At 40.9% G+C, this 25,608-nt stretch overlaps 1 protein-coding gene across 1 annotated transcript in view; it reads right to left on the reverse strand.

Annotated features, from left to right (window-relative positions):
- csmd3b (CUB and Sushi multiple domains 3b) overlaps nt 1-25,608 on the reverse strand; it is a 318,466-nt gene that overhangs the window by 290,902 nt on the left and 1,956 nt on the right. Inside the window, exon 3 of the mRNA XM_086013828.1 lies at nt 914-977. The gene's annotated coding sequence lies outside the window, so the exon portion shown is untranslated. The remainder of the gene's footprint in view (nt 1-913; nt 978-25,608) is intronic.

Genomic DNA, 25,608 nt, shown 5'->3' on the forward strand with positions numbered 1-25,608 from the left:
TAGAAATTAAAATGTGAATGTATGGTTAAATTCACAATTTTATCTAAGTTTAAAAAGGAAAATATTGCTCAAATGTACATTTTGGTTCTTGCAACTCCCATATCACTCACGCTGAATTATTATTAGGCAAGTCTTGTTGCAGCCCCATGAAGATTCTCATAATCTTCACTGTTGAAAGAAGTCAGTTTTCTAATTATTTTTTTTAGTATTAGTGGCTTCCTCACAATTTTAGTTTTTTAATTTGACAGTAATTTTTTTTAAAACTGTTGAACTGTTTTTTGTGTGAGTTTCAAATATTACGCAGTTTAAAAAAATATACTATATCCCACAAAAATTTGATTCTGTGAACATACTGTATGTGTACTTTGAAAATTCCATTTAGTTCTGCTTTAGTATTTTGCATTTTTTTTCCAGCATGATTTTACAGTATTTGGTTGTAAATTTCAAGAACATATCTTACATTGGGATGCAGTGCAGGCCACCCCAAAATCTTGAGAAACCCTCAACTATTCGCATTATAACCTTTAACTGAAAGCTGTTGCGTACAGGTTTATCAAGTTAACATGAAAATAAACAATACATAATTGCTTGCCTGATTGAATTTAACGCAGTTCATAAATGAAAGCCAAAGAATTTTAAAATGGCACTTTCATCCTTCAATTTTTCTGTATGTGGCCCACAAAAAAGTTTGGACACTCCTGTCCTATAGTAATGGCATCTGCACTATCTATGTGATGTCATAGGACAGTGGCTCTGGATGTCCAATAAAATCCAGCGACAACGACATGCAAAGGAACCTCCGCGCAATCTTTTTAAGGAGCAGCCCATCGCTGCCAGTTAGCCTACACTGCTTCTATTGATTTATCCATGAAATAAATGCTAAGTTAGCTGCCAAGCACCTGGAATGAATTACCTTATAGCAAGCATGCGGAGTGAAATGCTTTGCTCAAAGGCGTCAAGGCATGTTCCTCTGGAATCTACGAAATCAGAGAGACAGAGAAAAAAAAATTGATATGCAGTGCATCCAGGACAAAGTGCCGTTGAGCCAAAGGGGTGGAGGGAAAAAGACATTTAATAATGTATGCATGTGGGTGGGTGCAAAAAAAAAAAAAAAAAAGAGGGGGGGGGAACCCATGAGTGAGTGAGAGCGAGAGTGTGATTGTGTGTATGCAAGAGAGATAATTCTGTGACCTTCTGCCTCGCGTAGCCCCATCTGACTAAGAAATGAGCTGGAATGGGGCAATGTGGCAAAGAAGAGAGGAGACAATTAATGAGGAAGTAGCAGGATGGAGGAGGTTAGTGGGGAGTGAGTAGTGGCAAATAATTTGACATGTATCCATGTGACAACACCCAGCCTCGTTGGACAACAAAAGGAGCTGTGCAGAAATATTTCGGTTGAACAGGCGGATTTGCAAGTTCACTTTTTGGTAGTAGATCTGAACGACTACATGGAAAAGTTTCATATGGAAGGCAAACATAAGCGTGAGTTTTTGTGCTACTTGCCTCCTTATAGGGGAAGTCAACACAAACATTTTCTGATGGCATTCTGATAAATATTGCGTTTGTGGAATACCTGTCAATCCACTCATTTTTAGCCATCTCTGAGGGCGACCATTTTGTCTTCTGTCGACTGAAAATGACATCACAACTGCTCACAGCGACCAATCACGGCTCAGATTCAGAAAACAGGTCAGCCGTGATTGGTCGTTGTGAGCAGTTGTGAAGTCATTTTCAGTCGACATTAGACAAAATGGCCGCCCCCAAAGATGGATAAAAACGAGTGGATTAACACTTATTCCACAAACGCAATATCTATCAGATTGCCGTGTTTCAACTAGTGGGCCTGCTGGGAAGCACCGTCAAAGTACCACAAGTTTCAAGAAATGAAGCAAACTCAGATTTTCCTTTATTTCTTTATTCAAACCCTAACCCTTAATGTCTGTCCGGATAGTGTAACACAATCATTAGTAACTGATCCCAAGTCAGTGAGAGCCACACGATAATTAGTATATAGCAGGATGTCAATAATATCAGGTGACTCTTCACCCATTCCCTCACATAGCAGTACCGTGAATTATAGACGTCCCCTACATGCACCATACTTATCGAATATAGACGTACACATATATTGTAAATAAAGGTCAGCAATTTCCTGTTTCTTTGTCGTGTGCACTGGATCTACGTCACTGGGGCTTCTTCATGTGTGTCTGCCATGGCGTGATCTTTCTATTCCTCTTCCAAACGGACCGACCTTTCTCTAAAGGCCACACTGTGACACGGCCCACTTGCACAATACTCTCACGGGCACCCCAAAGACACACACCCGCGTGCACACGCACTAAACGTGGCCAAGCCTCAAACACCGCAGGGTGTGGAAGGGGCTTCCAAAATCCCCCTAACCTTTGTCGAGGTTGCAGCCCATAAACAAGTCCACAATGCCAAACTGATGCTTTATCAGTGGCATAAACAAGGCGAATAGAACAGCTCCTCCTTGGATGTAACGTCTGTTCTTTACAGCAGCAGGACTGTCACAAAATATCATTTGAAGGTGCCTGCATTTCACTCTGAATCATAACACATGATCACAGAACTGAAACGTGGAGCACACGCGGACGGAAATGGAAAATGGAAGTGGCACATGTAAATAAATAACATCATTGTGTTTGCGTCAAAACATGACAAAATGCATCAATAAAACATGACGAAATGCGTTGAGACACCGAGGACATTATATGTCATCACGTTATGTGGAAAAAGAGGCGACAGGTGTTAACAGGTGACAAGATATTCAGAGAAGATTTTTTTTTTTTTTTTTTTTTTTTTTTTTTTTAAACAGGTAGTTCTGGATATGTCATTTTTTTGGTTTAACATTTGTTAAGTTCGTTTTCTAAGTCTTTGTCAGGAAAAGTGCTCCCAAATTCTGCAAGAATTGGAAAATTTGCAACTTGAAATACTCTATTTTTAGGAAGACCATAAAACAGGGCATTATAGTATTCAATACCATTTGAGATAAAAACATGCTATCACGGACGCACGGTCAGGGTAGGCAAGTGAGGCTGGCCGGCCCCCTGCTGGCCGTTCTCTGAATGTGAACACAAGAAATAAAACATCATAGTTAAATTACAGTATGTTCCATTTTCGTTCTATGGACCATGCATTGTGCTTATTTCCTTTTCAATCCAATAATGATCAACCATTTCCTCATTAAAACAGCATTTCCTGTTTAAATGCTTGGGCAACAAGTGAAGAGAAGCATTGAACGTATAGCATCCAGTGACCCCGCACACAAGAATTGCCACTCAGGTAGTCTTTCTGATTGGCCAGGAAACCACCAGAAAGTTTACGGTGGCGGCAAGAAAGCACAAGTGGCGGTGCTGTGCTCCATTGGCAGCGTGCAGAGAAGAATCCCATAGACATAAATGGCGACTCGATCAAGAATCGGCCGGTTGAGGACGTGCAGATTTAACCACCATCTTGAACCGGGAGTCCACGGCGATCTCTACCATTCACTTGTATTGCGGCAACCGTTTTAGGCTGCAATAAATTCATCGTAACTCATCAGCTTCTTTCCGGATTTGGACACAGTTTGTTAGAAACATGAGACGTGCAGTAATGATATCAGATAGACACATTGTCATGTCATTTTATATTTGTGTCTTTCAAAGTAAATATGAAGGGAAGACCAAATTTTGCCGCACATTTGCATGTCGCTCTCGGCACGTCACGCTACATTTCAGGTCGTCTTCTCTCAAATCCTGCCAAACTCCTCTTGTCTCTTAATGATGGATTAGACTTCTCATGGTATGACCGCTCAGCCAGCCCTAATCCGCGCACGGTTGGAGCTGTGAAAGGCAGACCAAGGCCAGAAGCAGGCAGCGGCAGAGGTGGGCAGAACTTCACTTATAGATCAAAAGCTGAAAATAGCAGTGTAGGGAGAGCGAGAATTGGAATTTATTTCATTGCACAAGACTTTCTGACCTTTTTTTTCCTCCCCATCTTGCACTCGACAAATATTACATACATTAAAAAACTCAAACTAATACTAAAACAAGCTCAATTCAATCCAAGCATTTTCAGCAAAACAAAAATGCGCTCTAAAACAGTGTTTTGGGTGATCCCCACAAAAGTTGATTAAATAACAGAAGTTTCACGAGGGCCATGATGATATACATATATGAAAGACAGCAGTAAAAACATAGAGAAGCCCTTTCAACAATTCCACAAGGTGGATGCTTTACTGTGAAGGTCTGGATGATTAGAATTATGGTCTCATAAATGGGAGCCATAAAAAAAATGTCTTTTATGAAGTTTAGTATTATGAAGTGGAGTTGATCTTTGACATTTTACAAAGGCTGCAAACCTTTATCATTTCCTCCACTTTCCCATTTTGGGTGGATTTCCATCACAATTAGTTTGAGGCATATGAAAAATATGTTCAGAGGTCACTTTGACGCCTGCTAAAATACCGCAGTCACACAGCGGATGAATGACAATGCAGAAACACAAACAAGTGAAATTATTTGACATACTATACATCCACATGACAGACTCGCCTACCAGATTTCATGTTGCTGGCTACGGGGGTTTGAATTTGGTAGGAATTAAGACAACATCTCAGAGTAGTTCACCTTCAAAAGAGTCGAGGAAATTCTGGCTGTCACCAGTTGTACAACCCTACAAACCGCAATAACAAAGTAACATATGACCTCTCTGACTAAAATGAATCTGACAATTGGTTGTGCAGGCATAGCGGTCAATATCGCTACACAGTAAATTGCCTTTGGTGTCCTCAGAATCACCCAGTTTTCATGAAAATGGAGCAGAATAATGAATAAAGTCTTATCGGTGGCCAAACATTTGTGCACATACCAGTACAATGTTCATTTTTAGATGTTTCTGGTCAAGTTGCAGTTTTGGTTTGGATGCTTGACCACGATGCATAATGCAAATAAGTATAAAGTTCAACGGAAATCTCCACTCGTTGATGAAATGCTGAGATATAAAATAAGGCACTTTATCTCGATATAGACTCATGTAATGCCGGCGCAGGACTTCGCTTACGTTAGGAGGGCTACCTCTATATTCCGATTAGATTTCAAAGAGAAGCGCTCTATCTGCATTAGCCATCCGAGGATTGCTACTGCAATTAAAAATCCATTTTTCATGATTCCTAATCATTTCAGGGAGTTTTATAATATCTCAAACACTCCACACAGCTTTATCCAAATTGGCTTTTAATGATTGGACTCACACTCTAATGCTCACAAAAGCCAAACCGCAGTCATTTTAATTAGTTTGGTTCATTGTTATAGGCGCACTGCTGCACGATGTTTATTTATTCAACTTTCGATTCTGTTAAACAACGTTGCTGATATATTAGAATACATCAAGTCAAATAAGTGTCTCAAATCTTTTTTTAAGTCAGTTTTTGTTGGAGAAATGCCAGGAAACCTGCGAAGTAAATATATACGGACTCTCATAACATTGCGAAATACTAGTCGTCAGCTATGAAATCAAATGTAATACTGCACAGGGTACTTGTTTATAAAATGCACATTGAATCATCCAAGAGACTGTTTAAATGCTTCATTAGGTGTTGCTGGTTAGTAACAACATTCAAATAGTTCATTGGTTAACCCTTTAAGGACCATCAAGGAACTGACAAAGTCAGCTACTATCCGTCTTATTTATCGAGGGGAAGAAGGAGGGATCCACAAAGTATTTGAGGGCAACGTTTATCGATTGAAATTCATCCGAGAGACTGCTTAAGTGCATGGGTAGGTGCTGCTGTGTTGGTTAGCGACAGCATTTAGATGTGCGCGGCGGTAAACGCTCGTGACCAACCGTGACTCGGAACCGAACTGAGAATTACAAGTACTACCTGTTGTTTTCCTGATGGGGAAAAGGGAGGTGGCTATTTGTGGGGAGGCGTTTATTTGTCTTGAGCATTATTCCATCCGACAGTACCCATGATCCCTTGCACTTTGAATTTAAGTTCCTGCACTGTGCTTCTCGTCTCAGACAACCATCTGTCAAAACTAATAAATTCTTTTGCGCCTGCCACAATCTCCAAGCGTGCTTGTTGCTGCCTCTGTCTTCTGTGTGCGTGCGTGGCGCTGACCGCTTTTATTGCTAAGAGAGAAGAATGAATTGGCCCTGGGGGACAAATAAAGGTCTGCAGCAGGCCCCGGTGTACCGAGGCAGACACAGGTGAAGCGATGGGAAGGCAATCTATTTTCCCGTGAGCAACGAGTGGTCTTTAACGCTCCGTGCCAAGCCGGTCGGCCGGCCGGCCGGTCGTCCTGGTAACAGCACAGACCTAAAAACACCAGAAATACTTCAGTCGCAGCACCCAAAGTCCTGGACACAACATATCACCAGACTATGAGTTTAGTGACTAACGTTCAGCAAATCAGTGTGGGTGTATGTGCAATCTAGCTTGCTCACAACATCATTTTTGGGATCTCACCAAGCGAAAAAAGAACAGCAGCAGCCTCGTATATGGCGCAGTGCTGTGAAATGAGATAACGAACCGTTAAAGAAAAGAAAACAACAAGACTTTTTGAGAGTCACAGCCGTGTGAGTTGGCAGACGCATCAGCATTCTGCTGCACAATAACTTCTCTGTAATTACACTGGTGTTGGTTTTTCATTTCACACATCTTGTTCCCCCATCGCGGCATCCCTACAGGTGGTTTAACAAGCCCTAAATGGATGGGAGACCTCCGCCAAGGCTTACAAGCCTTTGCTTAAAAAGATTTTAAATGAACTTGACAGTGTCAAATGAAACAAGAAATCTGGATCAGATCTTGATTCAACCTGGTTTTACATACACGTTGCTAAATGCTACTTCCATAGTAATTAGTTTATTTTGCGGTCAATAATGTTAAACCAGAAAATCAGCCCATTAGTGAACCTGGGTTTTTTTTTTTGTTTTTTTTTTAAAGGTCCCTGGAATATAAACATGGACTGACCACGTCACAGTGACTGTAACAATAATGGCCATTGAAAATATTTCGACATAAAGATCATCAGATCATCTTTAATACTGCACAGCAGAATCAGGATTTCGCAGCCAATCACTGATCGAGTTAAAAAAAAAAAAAAAATTAAGACGGAACAATCAATCCAATCTATTTAAACAATTTGTTTATTTACTCTACAGTCAATCCCGCTATTGCCGGAGGATTGGGACCAGTCCAGCCCATCAATAACCCAAATTTGCATATAATTGATGCACAATGAAATGCTTTAGAAAAACATTAAACCCGAAAAAGTTTCTCAAAAACGCTGATAAACATTCAACACACGGAAAATGGCACCGACACCAGAAGCCTGAAAACAATCCTGTTTGATTGATTAATTGATTGATTGATTGTTTATCTTTGACCAGGCCAGCACAAGCATCTCATATTTCAGAGAAAAAACTCAAATAAAAAGTTCATAAAAACAAAAGGTCACCATGTCACCATTTGCAACCGCTCTACAAAAAAAGGAGTGGGAAGTAGTTGGTGACCCCTGACCTCAACAGTCTTGAGATTTCATTGTATCCTGCACAGATTCAACAACGCAATCTGCAGAAAAGCATCCCCAACATCACCAAGCCTCCTCATGTATGTGTTCCGTACGCTTTGTTTGATACTAGCGTGTGATCGATAAGCATCTGAAAAGCGCTATAAAAGTCCTCATTATTTGTGTTTATTATTCATCTTGTAAGACCTCACGGATGCGCTGAACTTGTCAGTGTGCGACACTGACAATGACTGCAAACGCGCACCCGTTTCAGGTCGTTTCCTGACAGTAAAGGTAAAACCGTGGCATCTCTTCAAATAACTCCGGCAGCAATTAGCTTGCAGGTCGTGACTGTGTGTGCGCCAGAACACAATTAACAATCACGGCAGCACAAGCCAGATGATAATGCTTTTGATCACTCAAAGCCCCACTACTAAAACCCTCAAATTAAAAGCTTTAACCTGATAATTAGTACCATGTAGCCGCGCTAAGCCCCCCTCGCATTCCTTGTCAGTTCAACTTTGGAACAAAGGAGGAATTCCGGAGGACAAACAATCAGGCAAGCGCGCACTTTGTTGCTTATTGGATGCACACGAGCTTTGACAAAGTCGTCTAACTCGCTCTGCTAAGATGCGACGTGCTCGTGGGGATTTAAGCAGCTTAAGCGCTTGTTCCGTGATTGATGTCCATATTAAGCAAGGCGCTTTGGAAAATAAAGTGCATCCCATAAACGCCGACTTCAGCAATAGTGCGGTCGGTGCTTTTGACTTTGTGTGTTGTCTTTTTTATTCATTCATGTTGCAGCTTCCGTGCAGGTACAACTCATATTAGACAATTGTTTCGAAATACTGTACATTCATACATGACACCATGGTGGGGACATTACAGCCCGCTTTGCAACCATCAGGGCACCACCACATCCATCTGCAGGTGCACAATAATAGAGGAAGAGAGACGAGTTTGGGGTAAGCCAACAAAGGCGTTGATGGAAAGGGTTGTGGATTACATTTGAGTGACCATATGAGCATGTACGCGTGAATCTGTGTACTTTGTCCCAGTGGCACTCCAACATTAAATTATTCAACACAAACAAAACCACCTTCACATGAGACTCATCAATATTATTAGCGTGGCAGACTAGCCTAAACTCACGTAACATCACACATGGCCAAACTAATACGCTTTGGCACTTTACAAAATCAGTATCGAGTCATTAAACTCGCATTTTGTCATTTACACACAATAAAACGTTGGAAAAAAAATACAGAAACATTTTAACGGCCAATTTATTAGTATACGGAAAGAAGTTTTCACTGTAGCACAAACAAGACTAAAGCAAACACTGTATTACAAAAAAAGGTACTTGCTATAATGTGCTCTCTGTATTTCCTTCCATAGAAGTGACACTTTTCTCACATTTTATGTGTTCTGTAACGTGCCTTGTTACGCAGCAGCTGCTCTGAAGATGTGAAATATAGAGTTGAGTTGCGTCGTCACCTTTATTTGTTGTATTTTTGGAACGCCGACCGCCGGAAAACAAGAACGTCTGCCAGTTTTGTTCCACACTGGGCAACAACTGCGCGTGTATATTGTATTTGTCTGGACTGTAAGTGTGTGTGCGTGTGGGATGCTTCATTCACTGCTTCATCAATTTGATTTCAGCATTACTCAAAATAAGGGGGTTAAAGTCCTGAAGGGGACGGAAGGAAAAAGCAGAAGCAAGATGGGAGTAGTGCAGCGGAATTCGCACATGAGGAGAGAGAAGATGACATGACACATACTGTATGTCAGCGGCGTAATTGAAAGCTGCAGAACTGAAAATGCGGAACAGAAGGAGAGAATGGATGGAAGAGGAGGCGCAAGGTCGTACGTGCCGGGCTCGCTGGTGTCATGTGTCAATGTGGCGGTGTCAGGGAGGAGGGAGGGAGGAAATGTCACATGCAAATGCAGTATTGTAATACACCTTCATGGAAATATACGCAAAGGCCGGAAAACAGGGATGGAATTTGAATGGTAAATAGCTTAAAAATATGTCATTGTTGAAAACATTGAGGGACATTTTTTTTTTTTAAAGAACTGGAAGGGAGAAGAAAAAAGCCAATATGCTACTATATTAACGTCAACTAAATTCGTACCAACTAAATCCACACAACAACAACAACACAAAAACTACAACAATGATTGTTTAAAAATCTGGAATGTATACATCCCACCGGGAATAAAAAACAAAAATAAATGAATACAAAATAAAAATAATACAAATAATAATAATAAAGTCAACCTCTACTTTGCAGTCTCCGCCTTTCGCGGGGGGGGGGGGGGGGGTGTGGTCCCCATTAACCTCAATGAACAAGGGATTACTGTATGAACAAAACACCATACAGTTTGATATTTTTAGCTTCTTTTAGTAAAATCGTAAGGACTAAGTTAATTTGTAAGGTCATATCTTTTTTTAAACAGTAAGATAAATTACACAGCCTCATCGGGACTTTTAAATTTATAGGACTCGATAATTTATTTGGTGCTGTAACAGAGGCCCAAAAACGTTTCAAAGTAATAGTTTCATCGTCAACAAAAAAAGTTGCTTTGTGTCTGCATCTCTGAATTAGTCTTAGATACACCAAAAATAAAGAATAGCACGTAACTACGGGGGCGACTAACTGTGCAATCATCAACTCAATTTGTGTCAAATGACTTGCAAGAAGTTGCACGCACTGAAGACGCCATTAAGGTGGTCATAATGGAGTGTCGGTTCACAGGCAGGACACGCTATTGGGGGTTGTCGAGGGGGGGGAAAGAGATGAAGAACAAACCCGCTGACCCTCCACGGCTCTCGCCCCTCTCATCGCCTGCATTAAATGTTAAACAACATACATTAGTAAAGACGGCTGAATGATCGTGAGTGTGATGATGATGCGGGATCATGACCGGCAGGGCAGAAAGTTTCATTTCCTTCTGATTTGCAAATTAAATGTCACAGCTCGAAATACTCAATGCTACTTGGGTGCATTTTCATCAAATATTTGGCCAAATATTGCAGTTAGAGCGCAATAAAAAGCACTTATGGAGAAATGCAGAGAAACGACTACAAACTGCTATAACAGAGGAAGCTTTTTGCTCCTTAGAAAATTAATATGGATGCACAAGATTATAGAATGGCCACGTCACTATTGGAATGCTAATTGTTATTAATGACGTCATCTTTACATAACATAAAATCAGCCTGTTAAGCCCTACGGGCCAATTTTACATTCTCCCCATTTCCGTAGAGACAGCTGCTGTTCTGACTGCGATGCTGGAAAATTTGCGGGTACTTACAGTACATCTCTATGGAAATTCATTTGTCGGCTGTTTGTAATGTGGAAACATGTTGCGAAAGTGACACCAAGTAAAACAATCAAACATTACATTCACTTAGCACAAAGCAATTTGCACGGAACAGGTTGACATCTTTTCATACGTCTGTGTTCTATAGATATCTCTTCTCTGGCCCTTACAGGAGTGTATTTTAAATGTCCAGCTAGGCAGTGTTGTGAAATTACTGCATCTCGTGTACAGAACAATTACTCAAAACATTGGGTGTTACCTATAAACACTTAAACTGTGATAGGAAGCATCATAAACCAACATTGTAACCACTTATGAATAGCAAAAATGATCATATTTTTTTCTAAAAAATGTTTCGGCTGAATGTTTGAGAAAAAGAAGTCCAATGTGGCCACTACTTTAGCAGTGCATCTGGGATGGGGACCGCATTACACCAAACCACATACATCTACCCATTTGTCTTACACTTGTCGGTGGTGCAGATGAAATCCCTGCTTTCCCATTATCTCCGCTGGCCCTTTGTGTTGCGGCGCTTGTCGGTATGATGCGAATTGGGTGGCGCGGCGCAAATGACTTCATCTGCGCTCAAATAGGCTTCATTTGCCCTGATAGTTTCCCATCACCCGTTTCAGCCGCAACCCTCCCTCCTTGATTTCATGCCTGTACTAGTGACCCTTCCTCTCACACGTCTACTCGGTTTCTAGCTTGCGCTGTCTTCCTCGTCCATCCTTCACATCGGATCCACCGGAGTAATACTTGCTTTCTGTGTTTCAACTCTTCGCCTCTTGATTCCTGCTCAGTGTCATCATCTGACACTTTAGTCACCCTGTGATCAGGGTTGTGCAGCATTGATCACATCCCAGAAACTCATCACCTTGGCATCCTAAAAATGTGACATTTGGAATCTTTAACTTATGGTTCATCATTATATCATAGGCCACTCTAGAGAAAACATGGGACTGCCAAGCTTCTGAAATGCTCACCTAATTAAAACTCCTACACGAGTATACATTCTAAAGCCATTAAATTGATAGTGGGTGCGCAATTGAGACTTGTGGAACACCAAAACACAGATATACAGAAATATGGCATGGAGTTTTTTTTATATATATATATATATATATATATATATATATATATATATATATATATATATATATATATATATATATATATATATATATAGTTTTAAAGGTCTCTGTTTAAAATAAAACATTGCTGTATAAACTCTAAATATATTAAATGAGTTATGGGCATAGAATAGATACCTGTGGAACACCTGTTGTATATTCAAACACAACTTTTTTTCTTTTTTGAATTTTCCTTCACTTTTATGTCCATTCTCATTTATCTATCATCCCCTTGTCCAAGAATTCTTTGAATATGTTTTTACAGGACGAGGATAACTATGCGCTAATGAGTCATGGCTCAATTATGATAGAGAAGAGGATGATTTATCGGGACACTAGCACTTACAATATTTCTGGTATATGCAGATGATGCACCATCCAATCTAGCGTGGAATTTAATAAGACTGCATTGCACCTCTCTCACGAAAGATCACACGTCAATCACGGCCTTACGAAAAGACACAACCGTGCACGCACACACGCACACACGCACGCACACAATAAACAGTGTATAAGCAACGGGTGACCTGAGGGTGAACCAGAGCTGATTGCAGTCATCTGTCTATTAACTACATTTTCTATAGGAGAATGACATTTTGATTAATGAAAGATGGAGGGGGCCAGAAAAGAAAAAAGAAGGTATTCACAGGGTTGGGAAGACAACGAAGGAGCATGAGGGATGAAAGAGGAAGAGTGGCAACGCAGATAATCGGAAAAAGGAAGTTGCAGAGAAACGGAAGATGATGAGAGAAGATGTGGGTGAGATAATCATCCCACTTTCCAGTGACCTCTGAGGTGAACCCCTCTTGGCGGCGCAATTAGACCCAGAATGACTGGTGGCAGGAAAATAGTCCAATGAGGATGATAAAGCTAGCAGATCTCATTTGATGCCGCTTCGAAGTGCACATTTCATATACAAACATATCTTAGTTCGCCTTATTTATTTTTTTTTTTTTGCACTGTAGTGACTCCAGCGCAACAGCTACAATTGCTTTTAACGCAAAAGACAAGCGAGCAAACGACTGTAAACCCACACAAACTGTTAGCAATCGGTGTCCTGATTTTTTTTTTTTTTTTTATAACGACCTACATTATACAGTACACATGCCAAAAACCTACATCCCAAAACACTTCAATATAATTTAAAACTCTGATTAAGTTACACATAAAAAAGAAAAGGCGTAAACATATGATTTCGAAACGGAAAAATTTAGATTTAGATTATAAAAGAGCACAAATATGTGATCAGATCAGTTTTTCAGAAAACTATTGGGGACGGGTTCCATGGAACGAAAAACGCAAATAGGTCAAATCTGCACTGCACAGGAGTGATAATACCCCTGAAACCATAGGTGAGGATGCAAACCGTTTTTGGCTGCATTTTCCCCCAACATGACAGAGGTAGTAATATGCAGTAATGAGCCCTGGGGGTCACGAAATATTCACATTTTGGGTCAAAATCATTGGTATGTTAGAGGCCACCTGACTGCCAGCACTAAGAGACTAAATTTGCCCGCTTTGGGTCTCCAGATGACACTAATAAGTTTTAATGAGTCCGTAAGACAAAATGGACATGTTCAGATTTTGGAAGAGTACGGCAGAGAAACTCCATAGCGGTTTGAATGTCTTCATCCGGGCGTTTTGTTCTTCCAAACGATGAGGGATTGTTTCTGAATATCTAAATTATTCCTGTGGGGTTCAGGACGTAAAGTCACATGATGGCCAAGTACCTCAGAGCAGTACGGAGGAGAGAATTTCATGTGGCAGGCGGGGGGCCCTCGTTTTCCTGTTACATCACAACTGATCGGCACGTTTAATTTCGTTACCCCATCAGAGAAAAGTCTCCCGGTATATCAATGAAACACGTGTTCGTTCAACTTCTCTTTTGTGTATTCTCAACAAACTAAGAGCTTTTATGCAAAAAGATGAGGAATATAGCATCAATGCAAATAATGCAGCCTCTCCATGTCTAGATTTGGTTCCCTCCCGATGTGTGCCCGACTAAAGCACCAGGCGCTGGTAACATATGCATGCATGGAAGATGAGCCGTTGCAATAATTTTGCATGCGGAATAAGTTCAAACGTGTTTCCTTTTGTGCTGCCGCGCTTTCATCTCGCCGTTTGATTCCCGTGACGATCGTTTGCATTTCAGTGTAGTTTGACTCGATTTTTCCTCCCCCTAGGGACAGAAGCTCTTCATGACAAGTTTGCCTCCTACCGCCAATAAACCTAATCAAAAACACATTTCTATTGACGCACGACGGTTTGGATGCGCCAAAGTAGACAAACTCTACATTTTTACAATTTCAAATGGTTGCTGTAGGTGTCTTAACATGCCTGTAACATGATGTCATCAAAATACCAAGGATCAAAAATGCCAGCAATCGTGTTTGGAGTTAAATACCAGACCCAAATATTAGTATCGCCTACAAGAAAATAATGATCCAGTAAGCAATCAATTCAATCAGGTCAACTACACCACTTGGTTTCCTCTCGATCACACGCACCCTAAAACAACCCAATCAACTTTACATGAGGTGCTGGCCTAATTTACTGGTTAAGCACTGCAGCTCAATACTTTTTTAAAGGTTTTCCACTATCCTGGTTGAAATTTGACTGAAAATAAGTCATCTTGTATCAGATGGGTTTCCTAATCAATAGGGCTTTCCAATGCGCGAGTTCCCATTACGATGAAGACGAGTGGCTCAAGGTTAAGAATGTCACAGGGACGTGTGAGCAGATGTCGTCCGAAAATCATTAAGATGCTTGCTTTGATATGTGACAAAGCTGGATAGTACCGGGAACATGGAGTTGCTTGACCTAGGCTACCGAGATGATCACATTAAGGATTGTGTGACTAACCCAGGTAGAAACCTGTCAGTTATTATCGTGACATTTGTTGGTAATAATACAGTACATTCATATTATGAATGATATTAAACCAAAAGGGGGTAGAATGGACGAACACAAGACCTGAACTTCCCACTACAGCAAATTGAGTTCCGATGAGGGACAGCAAAAGGCGACTTCACCAGGCGCTTGTTTTCAAGTCCTGCTGAGAGCAAGGACCTCAAACATCTTTTTGTCATCAAACGTTCTTTCTCCCCGAGGATTTTTGAGCAGGTGGCAGGTGAGCGCCACGGACCCGCAGACGGCGGACTCAGAATTCCTATCGAAACATTGTGTAATCATGCATTTGAAATAGCAACTACTGGCCCCTGGAAAGAGGTACAACTCAAGGGGGGGCGGGGGGGGAATTTGTTTCAGGTGATGCTGTTCCACTCCAGTCCTGTAGGTGGCAGAAAAGCTCATTCCAAAGTGGTTGCCATATACCCCTTTTTTTTGTGTGTGTGTGTGGGGGGGGGTCACGTCAGCTGCCCCACTTTGCCCCAATGCTATACAGGACCAAGAATGAAAAGTTATTCTCTGATATGAACCTTAATTCAAATTTACACCCAATTTTAATGTTTGCAAAACACGAGCAATCGAGGCAGACTCGGCGGAAGGAAAACACAAAAGGCGCACAACGTTGCGGAGTGACCACTTGTCAGAGTTTACTGGAAGGCTATTCATTCCCATTTTTAATACCGTGCAGCGAATATTTACATTTACAACATATGTCCGCAACTTAAGTCATCCAAGAGTCTATTTAAATGCATCTGTAGGTGCTGCTGTCTTGGCTAGCCCTGAAGGATTTCAGATCTCTCCCCACTACACTACTGTCAGGCTGTTTTTAATGATGCACACATGCTGTCTCCAGGAGAATCTCCCGTGGGTGCGGACCTAGAAGTGACCTCTTGGTCCTCGGTATGACACAAACGTGGATATTTCCACGTGCACCTATGACACTTTTTAACAACACAGACACACGTACCCCTCGATAATATACACATACCATACATATATGATACATACACTAGTGCTGTCAGGTGATTTTTTTTTTTTTAAACTAAATCACAAAATTTCCCGTGATTAATCGTATTTTTCAACAACGATTTTTTACAAACAGATATTTACTGCAGTAAAATCTTGGAATTAATGTGGATTTTTTTTTTAGGTATATTTCTATTCAAAGACTGTTCTACTAGCTTTCTTTGATCCTTGAATATGATTCTTTTTCCGTGAAATACAACTGTTGGACGACACACCAAAGATGTACAACTAATATGGTATTTGAAATTGGATTTGCAAAGTGCACAAATCATGATAATCTATCAAGGACATTCCGTCCAATGCAATTTGTGTTTTAGAAGCAACCTCCTGTATAGTTAATCACCTCTAAGCACTTGCCAAAACCAGCCATGTGAGGACATCTTGTTGTCTCGCATTACACGGACAAAACAATCAACATTGTTACTCGTGATGGGCAGCTCGGGGGAATAGATTGCGTGTATTATTAAACGTGGCGACGCATCTGAGTGTCTTACCGTGTGTGTTGTCTTTGAGAACTGCGATTTCCTTTTAAGAGCAAAATGTATAATTCACATTGAGATGTGGGGATGCGATATGATCCTTTTGGCTAGTAAAGGAAAAACAACTCGGGACTTCTGTTGTATGAAAAATGACAAAAGTGGAGATACAGCAATTGTACAGGGACAAACTATGTTCATGCAAATTGTATTTGAAATTTGTATTGGTACTAAAGAAACTCAATGTCGCTGGATGGCCCAAGTAAAAAAAAAAAAAACTGTCCACTCAAATGGCTCATGAATTGAAAAGGCAGAAATTTAGTTTTTAGCAGATTGGAAAAAATGTTTTTTTTTTTATATCAACTAAAATGTTTAAAAACATTTCAAGAAAAGAAACAAGAATTGGTTTCATGAGAATCAAGGGTGAAATTGTAGAAAAAACAAAGCTTGTGAAGGTTTTTTTTTTTTTTTAACCACTGTAAAACCGTTTTTTTTGAATTGCTGAATGTACCATTTACAAGATGTGTTTCAAGCCAATATAAAGCCGGCTGCACCAACATGGCCGAGGGGCAGTGCTTCAAATGCCGCAAATGCTACATTTCACTGTAAAGTACGGGTTCGCGCAAATCATATTCACCAATGAGTGAGATAAAACTAGTGCTTTGCTTTTTTGAGGAGGAAATCGGAAGTTACTTCGTGGCTGATTCCCCCCCCACCCCCCCACCCCCCCACACACACACACACACACACACACAAATGCAGCAGAGGGTGTAATAGACACGAGCGTCAGCTCAGCAGTGGATGGCCTCATGCATACGCATGCTTACGCTGTGCCGAGGACGGCGCTATTAACCAACAAACAGCGGCCGGCGGAGCGCTGCGATGGCTCAGCTCTCGGCGGAAGGGGGGAGGTGGGGGGGGGCAGGAAGATGAGGTGATTATGATGCCTCTCCGGCAACAAATGGATATTGTGCGCATCATTCCGTTAGATGACAGAGACGCCGCCGCGTAATATTTACCAAAATGCTCGACTGATAGACGCGCTGAATTATTCAACAAACGGCGTCCGGACAACAGGCGCTCGACGGCCATCGAGCAAATGTTCAGACGGACGCTTTAAACCGACGCGGCCGCCTCCTTGGCGACCTCGAGGAAAATAACCCAAAGTCTAGCCACACGCTGCACTGTCCTCTTAAGAAAACAAAAGCTTCCCTCAAATTGACGCCTGCTTTTTCACACACTTCCGCAAAGTGTTGTTATCTCAGCGCATCGACGCCATCGCTCAAAACACTCGCCATTAAAATCGGAACCGCTGAGCCCGTTTGAACGCTGTTGCCGACCAAAACAGCAGCGCCTAGTGAGGCAATGAGTGGCGTTTTCCAGCATCATGTAAACAACTTCCCATGCAGGGTTAAAGATGACATTAAGTTAGAATGTTGGGAAGGCTCTGCAGTCGAGCAAGTAAACACGCTTGGCCATACTATTTACGGAAATACAATTGGAAAATTTCTCAACACCGAGACGCCAATTCAAGTTTATGCCGTCTCATCAGAAGTGTGTGGAAATTGTTTCTTTGTCCTTTGAGCGTGTGCGAGCGTGTGTGTGTGTCATCTCGCGCTCATCTATTTTCTGCTTATGGTGACTGTGCAGCCGAGCGTGTAGTTTTACCTTGGCAAAGACCAAAACCATTAGAAAGTCTTTTTTTTTTTTTTTTTTTTTTTTTTATTTAAAGCTAAGCGAGGCTATCGGAATGCACATTCAGCGCCATTTGCTCCTTCAGTGATAGCGAAGGCCGCCGAGTCGAAATGAGGTGAGGTCGCTGACTCGCTCGTGTGTTTTCACGCTTTTCAAAGTGCAAACTAAAAGGAGCATCGAGATGGATTCATTGCACATTTTTTCCTTTACATAAACTTAAAAGTCAAATAGTTCCCTCAGTTTTCACGATAGGAAAAAAAAAAAAAAAAGGGTTGAAGTGAAACTGCAGTTTCAAGGCAGTATTGTTCACAGAACTTTCACTGACTATGTTTCGGGGGCTGCTTTGCTACACCCGGCACAGGGTGTCTTCTTTCTGTGTCAAAGGTCAGCGCAATATTTTTCAAAACCGAACCTGCAAACCCTGTGGAGCAGCAAAACGTGGAAGTCTCACTCTGATTTTTTATTTGACCTCTGAACATAAAGAGCTTGACCCTTAAATAACAGCCAGTGACATCATTCAAAGGCGGACCTCCGGCGTCACAGGTCGTGAGCCACCCCACACCGCCTCTCTGTTCCTACACCTCGCAACTTTGGTCCTTCCTCGTTAAACGGCAGTATGGAGGCCGCGGGTTCAGACGAGCTAACGAGCGCGGGTCAATTAAGAGGGGCGGTTACGAGGAAGGATGTGATCGTGCCGACAAGCCTCCGCGGGACAGCTCATAAATTAATGAAACCTCGGTAGGAGTGAGGTGATTGGGGTCAGTATCTGTCTTTGGCCGGAAGGATCACATTTGATGGAGCTTGTAAAATACATCTTTATGTTGGCACCCCTGCTATACTGAGGCTTGTTTGTTTTGTTTTTTTTTCTTTACAGTTATACACGTTAGTTTGAATCAGTGATGTTGGTAACGTGTTCCTAAGTAACACTTTGCTAAATAATTACTTATTTTCAGAAAGTAATCTAACGTGTGGCTATATCTAACAAAGTGGTCTGATTAAAGTTACGAGACAGACTTTATGCCTTACTTTAGGTCAAAACTAATTTGGCACAACAGTCTCTCAAACGTTTACGTGTACAGAGAATGCAATAGCGGACAATCGCCACTAGGCTGCAGAAGTGAGTGATATGAGGTGCAAGTCATTGATTAGCACACCAGATTCAGCCATGGTCTGGTACATGCATGTTTTTTTGTTTTTTTTTAATTTGCAAAAAATTATGTTTTCTTCTGTCAAGATGGGGGTGCTGAGTGTACATTAATGAGAAATAAAATTAACTTTTTTGATTTTGCCAAATGGCTGCAATGACGCAGAAAGTGAAGAATTTTAAGAGGTCTGAATACTTTCCGTACCCACTGTATGGTTAAGATATATTTGACGATATCGACGTCTTTGTAACAGAATAGAGGATAGTGTTTACCACTCCATTTTTTTTAATTAAAAATAGTGCTTCCCTTTCAATGATAAAAAGAATTGTGATTTTCACATCTTCGATTGAAACAGTAACGATTAATAATCTCAAGCCAGTTTGAAAGCCACGTCGAAGCTTTCAATTTCTTTTGGAATGATGTTTCTATCAGCTGCAGGGGCTGAGATATTGATTATTTTTTAGGTGTTGAATGTACGGGAAAACGTCAGGTTTTCGAGGCTGATTCCAAAGACGTTTGGAATCTTACGTTTTAGAGAGTTTAGTCAGGCGCTCCGGGCCTTAATGGGTTAAGTGAAAATAAATAAACAGCATGTCCTCCAAAATCAGTCAATCTAAATTAGTTGACATTTTTCCAAGATTTCCAACAATATGAGTCGACTTTTTTTTAAAGATATCCTCGGAAATGATTCTACTTTTTGCAGCGAGACCCGTCTCCCGAGGCACTTTGGCGTAATCGCTCAATCTCATTGCCGAGAAGTGTCACGGCGCTAACACGCCACAAATTGTGAATTTCAGACCTCATTATCTCTGCTGCCCGCAAAAAAGGCCAATCTGCAGGCCGCCGGTCCCTGACATAATTAATATTTCCATTTAAGCCGCTTTTAATTGCTCCGACAGTTCCATCGCTCAGGTGTCTGATACGCGGCCGACGCCATGCATCGTTGGCTTACGGAGGATTTCATTTCAAGAACCGCGGCGTCTTCATGTCGGATTTATTTGAAGCTATGCTACATTGGCAAGGTGTTGCAAATTCCTTCCCGGAACGCAAGAGCAGAGTGCGCTTAAATCCGGATGACATATACAAGGAAGGCGGCGAGCGGCGGCACGTCCTTATGCGTTACGGCTCCCTCGGATGCTTCATATTTAATGAGGGCCGGGAAAAGGGGAAAGGAAAAGGCCACGTGGGCTACTACTGCTTGTTTTCCCACAGTTGGGAGCGAGGCAGGGGAGATGATTAAAGTGAGATTTTTATGTGTTGCAGTGGTGGCAGGATGTGCATGTGCACCTGTGATTATGCGTCAGCTCCTGCATCCTCAGGGGCAGCGGGATGTGGGGGGGTTATGGGTTGGGGCTACACTTTGGGATCGTTAAGGCAACTAATGTGTTTATTATTGCCAATGACGCACAAGCACACACACTTGAGGCAAGGCGCGGGATGCGGTATCTAGCGTGAAGGGCAGCATTCAGCAGATGGCACTGTGGTGTAAACCCATGTGAAAAGGAAATTAATTAAATGACTAAATTAAGAAATAAAACTGCAACATACATGATATGGAATTATTTTTGAATAACAACATTTGAAATAAAACTTAAAACGTATGAATGTAAGACTTTAGCTGGCGGCACTGTGGTGAAAAAAATATCAAATCAAACATTTTTAGAAATCAGTTCAAACAAATTGAATTAAAAACAAGTTAAATTGAGCAGTGGTGAGAAAAACTAACAATTTTTAAAAAGATTATGAATACCGCGTGAAGGAAAGTGTTTAGCACATGAGTCTTATACAGACTTGAAAAAATATATACAATAATGAAATATTCAAGAAATTAGAAATAAACAAAATGATAGAAAAATATCATAGGTTCAAACAATATAATTAAAATAACATTTAAACAAAACATTTAAAGAATTTACTCAATTTATAGTTTTTAGGGTCACATTGATGTTATTACCGAAAATCAAAAGAAATGATTTCTCCTTAGCAGCTTCCATAGTTTGCTGAAGACATTTTTTCTGCTGGATGAATTCTGTCCAGCAACAAGTTCCTAAGCAGGAAATTCTGCCGACTTGTCTTTTTTTTCCCTTCCACTTGTGTGGCGAGATCAAAGCCAAAGTGAAGAGTGTACTTTGGCGCCACACAAAACAGCAGCACGGGCATTTGGGTGGTCGCTGACAGGTGACGGGCATCGGCGGGTAAACACGGGTCAAGTGCGCCATGTCACGCCCATTAGGCCCGACGGCCGCTTTGAATGGTCGCCTAACGGCCGCACTGTAACTGCACGTTTTGCAGAATCAGGTGCGCCTGACGGAGCGGCATAAATAATCTCCTGTGTCAGCAAGAACACAAGTGATTTATGACAAGAGCTGGTCCAAGAACACTCGGGCTATTCATCCAAGATGTGCGCTGCCAAGTTGACCACATGTGCTTATTAGCATCCCAGGCTAACAAGTGACTAGTGATGTGACAATAAATGTGGGCTTTTTTAAAATGTTTTTTTCCCCAACTAAATTAGTTGACTTCTTTTTGGAACCCTCTCAATTTCGTCGATATCTTTGTAAAATGATCCATCAAAGTTTTTAAGATTTTATACATAAATAGTCAACTTTTTTTGTAGATTTCCTACTAAATTAGGAGTATTTTTTGGTAATATTTCCAACTAATGATGGGTACTCTACTTTTTGCCAAGAGGAGAAAGTGGAAACCGGTTATTTGCAAAGTTTGCAGAGACTCTGTTCGGACGTCAGCGCCGACAGCCAAAGCAAACGGAGATCAGACACATGTTAGCCTGAGGTAGCCGCTAGCTCCAAGCTAACACAACCCACGGTAACACAGTCATTTAACAAGAGCACTCTATATGAAAAAACAAGCAAGCAGTGTAAAGAAGTAACTCAAGCAGTGACTTATTACCTTGCTCAAGACATGATTCCCATTAAAACTGTGGAAAACGAAGGCTTTAAAGACTCTTTAAAGTACTAGACCTGCGTTACGAGCTGTGTTTTTATGTTTACATTATGTTACCTTTTATGTTTACACTCACTGCACATTTAGATAAAAATTGTCACTATTCAAATTAAAACCTGTTCAGACTGACTTAAAATGTCTTTTTTATCCTTTTAGAGTTTTATACACATGTTAAATGTTTTATATGTTTAACATGAGGAAAATGGTCAGAAATGTGCAAATTTGTCTTAAAAAAAACTATGTAAAAAAAGAATCATGATAAAATCGTGATAGCGATTTTATTTTTTAAAATTGTGATACGATATTTTTTCCAGATCCCCCACCCCTATCCGACATATATCTGAACATAAAAACAGTGAATAAAGGAGGACAGTTACACCACCCAAAAACATCAGCTAATGCAAAATCATGAATAGGAATGGGCTCACTGTAGTCAATTTTTTTTCCAATATTTGCAACTAAATTAGTCGACTTTTGTCAGATATCCTACTAGCATGCTAGGCTAACAAGCAGCTGGTACGGATGTTCAAGTGACATGAGGGCATGTGCTTGAATGTGTGCCAGTGGTCTAATCACGTCTGACCTTTGACATCCACATGAAATGGGAAACGTCGTGGGAAGTTGCATGCAACCAAGCAAAGGCATCTCCTCCCCTCATAAGCAGTACTATCGCCCCAAACATTCAACAAAGCTCTAATGGTGACATCCTCAGCTAGGCATTAATTATGAAACAAGCACAATGGCAATGCTTAGCTATAAATGATAAAATATCAATTTAATGTGGATGTACAGCACAAGCACACATACACATGACACACACGCACTCCAGCTTATGATATTTATTATGTGGGTAATGCAAATAGATTTTCAATTTGTGACATATTAGGAGAAGAATAGATCCATTACGTATTTCAGATGAGAGCCAGATGAGGCCCCCTTGTTCGATAACATGCACCAATAATCAAAATGATAGCAACAATTGCTCAACTGCAGATAGGGGGCGGAGTTTATTTCTAATATTTGGAACACTATTGAAAATGTTACTTCATGTCCAAATTTCGAATTGCACAATTTCAGCGCAGCCCCATGTTGTGCTACAAAATGCCGAGCAGCACTGAGGTCAACTAAAAGAGATGCAGCGTAATTAAGAAACAAGAAGAGGTAGATAAGGTCCCCAATGAAGCCTAATAGTCATTAGTCAACAACGATCCGACGATTGTATATGTCGCTGCTCCGTGAGTGTTAGAGAAGCAGTTGCACTTATTATTATAATTATAATTAATTATCAACATTAAATTCCGTTAGCCCATCTACGGTGTTTTCACATCATATGCTAGCACGATAGCGGACTTTTGTTGGACTTAATTACATGGTTTAGTTGAACATTTTGGTGTTTAAATTACCAGTGTTTAATGTTTTCACATTTAATTTCCACTCAGAGGGGCAAACCCCTTGAAGCAAGCACACTTCGCTTCTTATTTGGAGACTTCGCCTCTTATTTGGAGAACTTGTGGGAGCGAGTGAGTTTACATTTCGACAAGGTCGTAGTATACGATCGTCTCATTTTTGAACATCAAGAGTGAGAACCGGTACTTAGGAATACTTGTGTGGAACATAAACAGTATATATAATATATGTTTTAGTCATTTTTATTTTCACATATGAGAATATTCAGTACATGGAACGTATTTTCACTGTACAGTATTTATTTTGTCGAAGGAATACTTTGTCGGAACTCTCCATAAGTGCAAAGTGAACGCTCTACTAAAATGTCTGCAAATAACAACACTCATTCAAATGTCTCCGCCACCCACATTATGCTGCTACACTTGTGATTGACAGCGCGATGATTATTCCCAACACGCCAGGATGCTAATCACTGGCAAAAGGTTAAACGCAAACATACGAACACACGCGACAAATAAAAACACAGTCCAAACGCGCACACTTCAAGTTGATGCAGTGCGTTGAATGAACTATATGCCACATCAATGTGATCATCAATTGCGCCATCATGGAAGATGACCGTGTGTGTGGATGTGTGTAACCTTTGTGGTTTGTGCGAGTTGCTTCATATCTAGGTTATGAATATATATGATCAGAGCCAGCGTGAATTTTGATCTATGGCCATTGATTACAGGGGGGCACCATGTATGCGTGCCCTTGGGTCGCAGACTTATTTGCTCATATTTAAAGGTTATGAGGCAGTGTCAGCTATTGATTGTCCGCAAGAGATAGAAAGGCTTATATGCTCCTGTGTGTGGTTTTGTTCCCTGCAGGCTGTAATCATGACATAGTATTAGTCAAAGTAGCATTGTACTATTTTCATGGTCATATGTGGTTTTATATAAAAAGTACAAATGTTATAAAAATGTTTTTTTGCCACGTTTTGATTCAAGTAAACGGTCATTGTGCTGCTCCGTCTGGTGTGTGCGCTTTGGCCACCTGGGGGCAGTATAATTATAGAGACACAGGCCCACGAAGCGATGTTTCGCAACGGACTGTGTATTTCACAGAGGATAAAGAATATATGTGAGTATTGTTACATTGTCTATCAAATACTGCATGTTGCTCCACTTTTTGTGCCTTAGAGGAATATAACAAAGCGACATTGACACTGCTGACATTTTTCCCCAAAATTCAAAGTAAAACAGCTTGTATGTTGAAAAACACATAAGTCGAGTCACTTGTCTCTCAAGGCACCACTGTTTCTTATACTGTATAATACATAACACAAATGACATCATGGGACTGGAATGTTGCAAGCATCAATGTTATTTGAGCAAAACAACATCGTACACGCTAATCGTCAGATGCCCCCATTGATCTCTTTGGCAGCGACAGTCTGCATTGCCATGGTAACCAAGTGCTCTCTACGCAGTGACTTGTCAGGTAATAAGTAGCCTGACAGAGGATAAATTCATCATGTGTGTGTTTGCAAGTGCACAAGGCATACATGCACCCAAAGTTAATAGGAATAATGATTTGCTCAGAATAAAAGCAATATTACAGGATTAAAGGAGAACAAAACAAGTAGATGGCTATTAATCCAGATTTTGTGGTGTGTTTGCAAAATGGCTTAAAGGATGATCGATTATGTCCATCATGGACCTTTTAAATGGTCTCCGACACCGAGGATATTTGTTTTTTTAGGGCGGAGAAGACGGAGATATTTCACAGTGCTAACAATGGACGCTCCCTTGTCTGGTCAGTGGTCTCAGAGGGTATCATGAATGGATCAGAGGTTAAAACTATTTTCTGTCTAGTGTATGTGGTAGAAATTTGGCAGTAATCAGAAGAAAAAAAAAAACTCCATTTCAGGAGAAGTATTGAAAATGGCCAACATCAGCCTAAAAATGGCTGCTTCAAACCAAAATGGCTGACTTTGTCTGTAATCATTTGATCTAAGGATACCAAAGACAAAGAA

Source organism: Filicampus tigris, chromosome 18 (assembly GCF_054856515.1).
Source record: "Filicampus tigris isolate MCC_2025a chromosome 18, RoL_Ftig_1.0, whole genome shotgun sequence".
NCBI lineage: Eukaryota > Metazoa > Chordata > Actinopteri > Syngnathiformes > Syngnathidae > Filicampus > Filicampus tigris.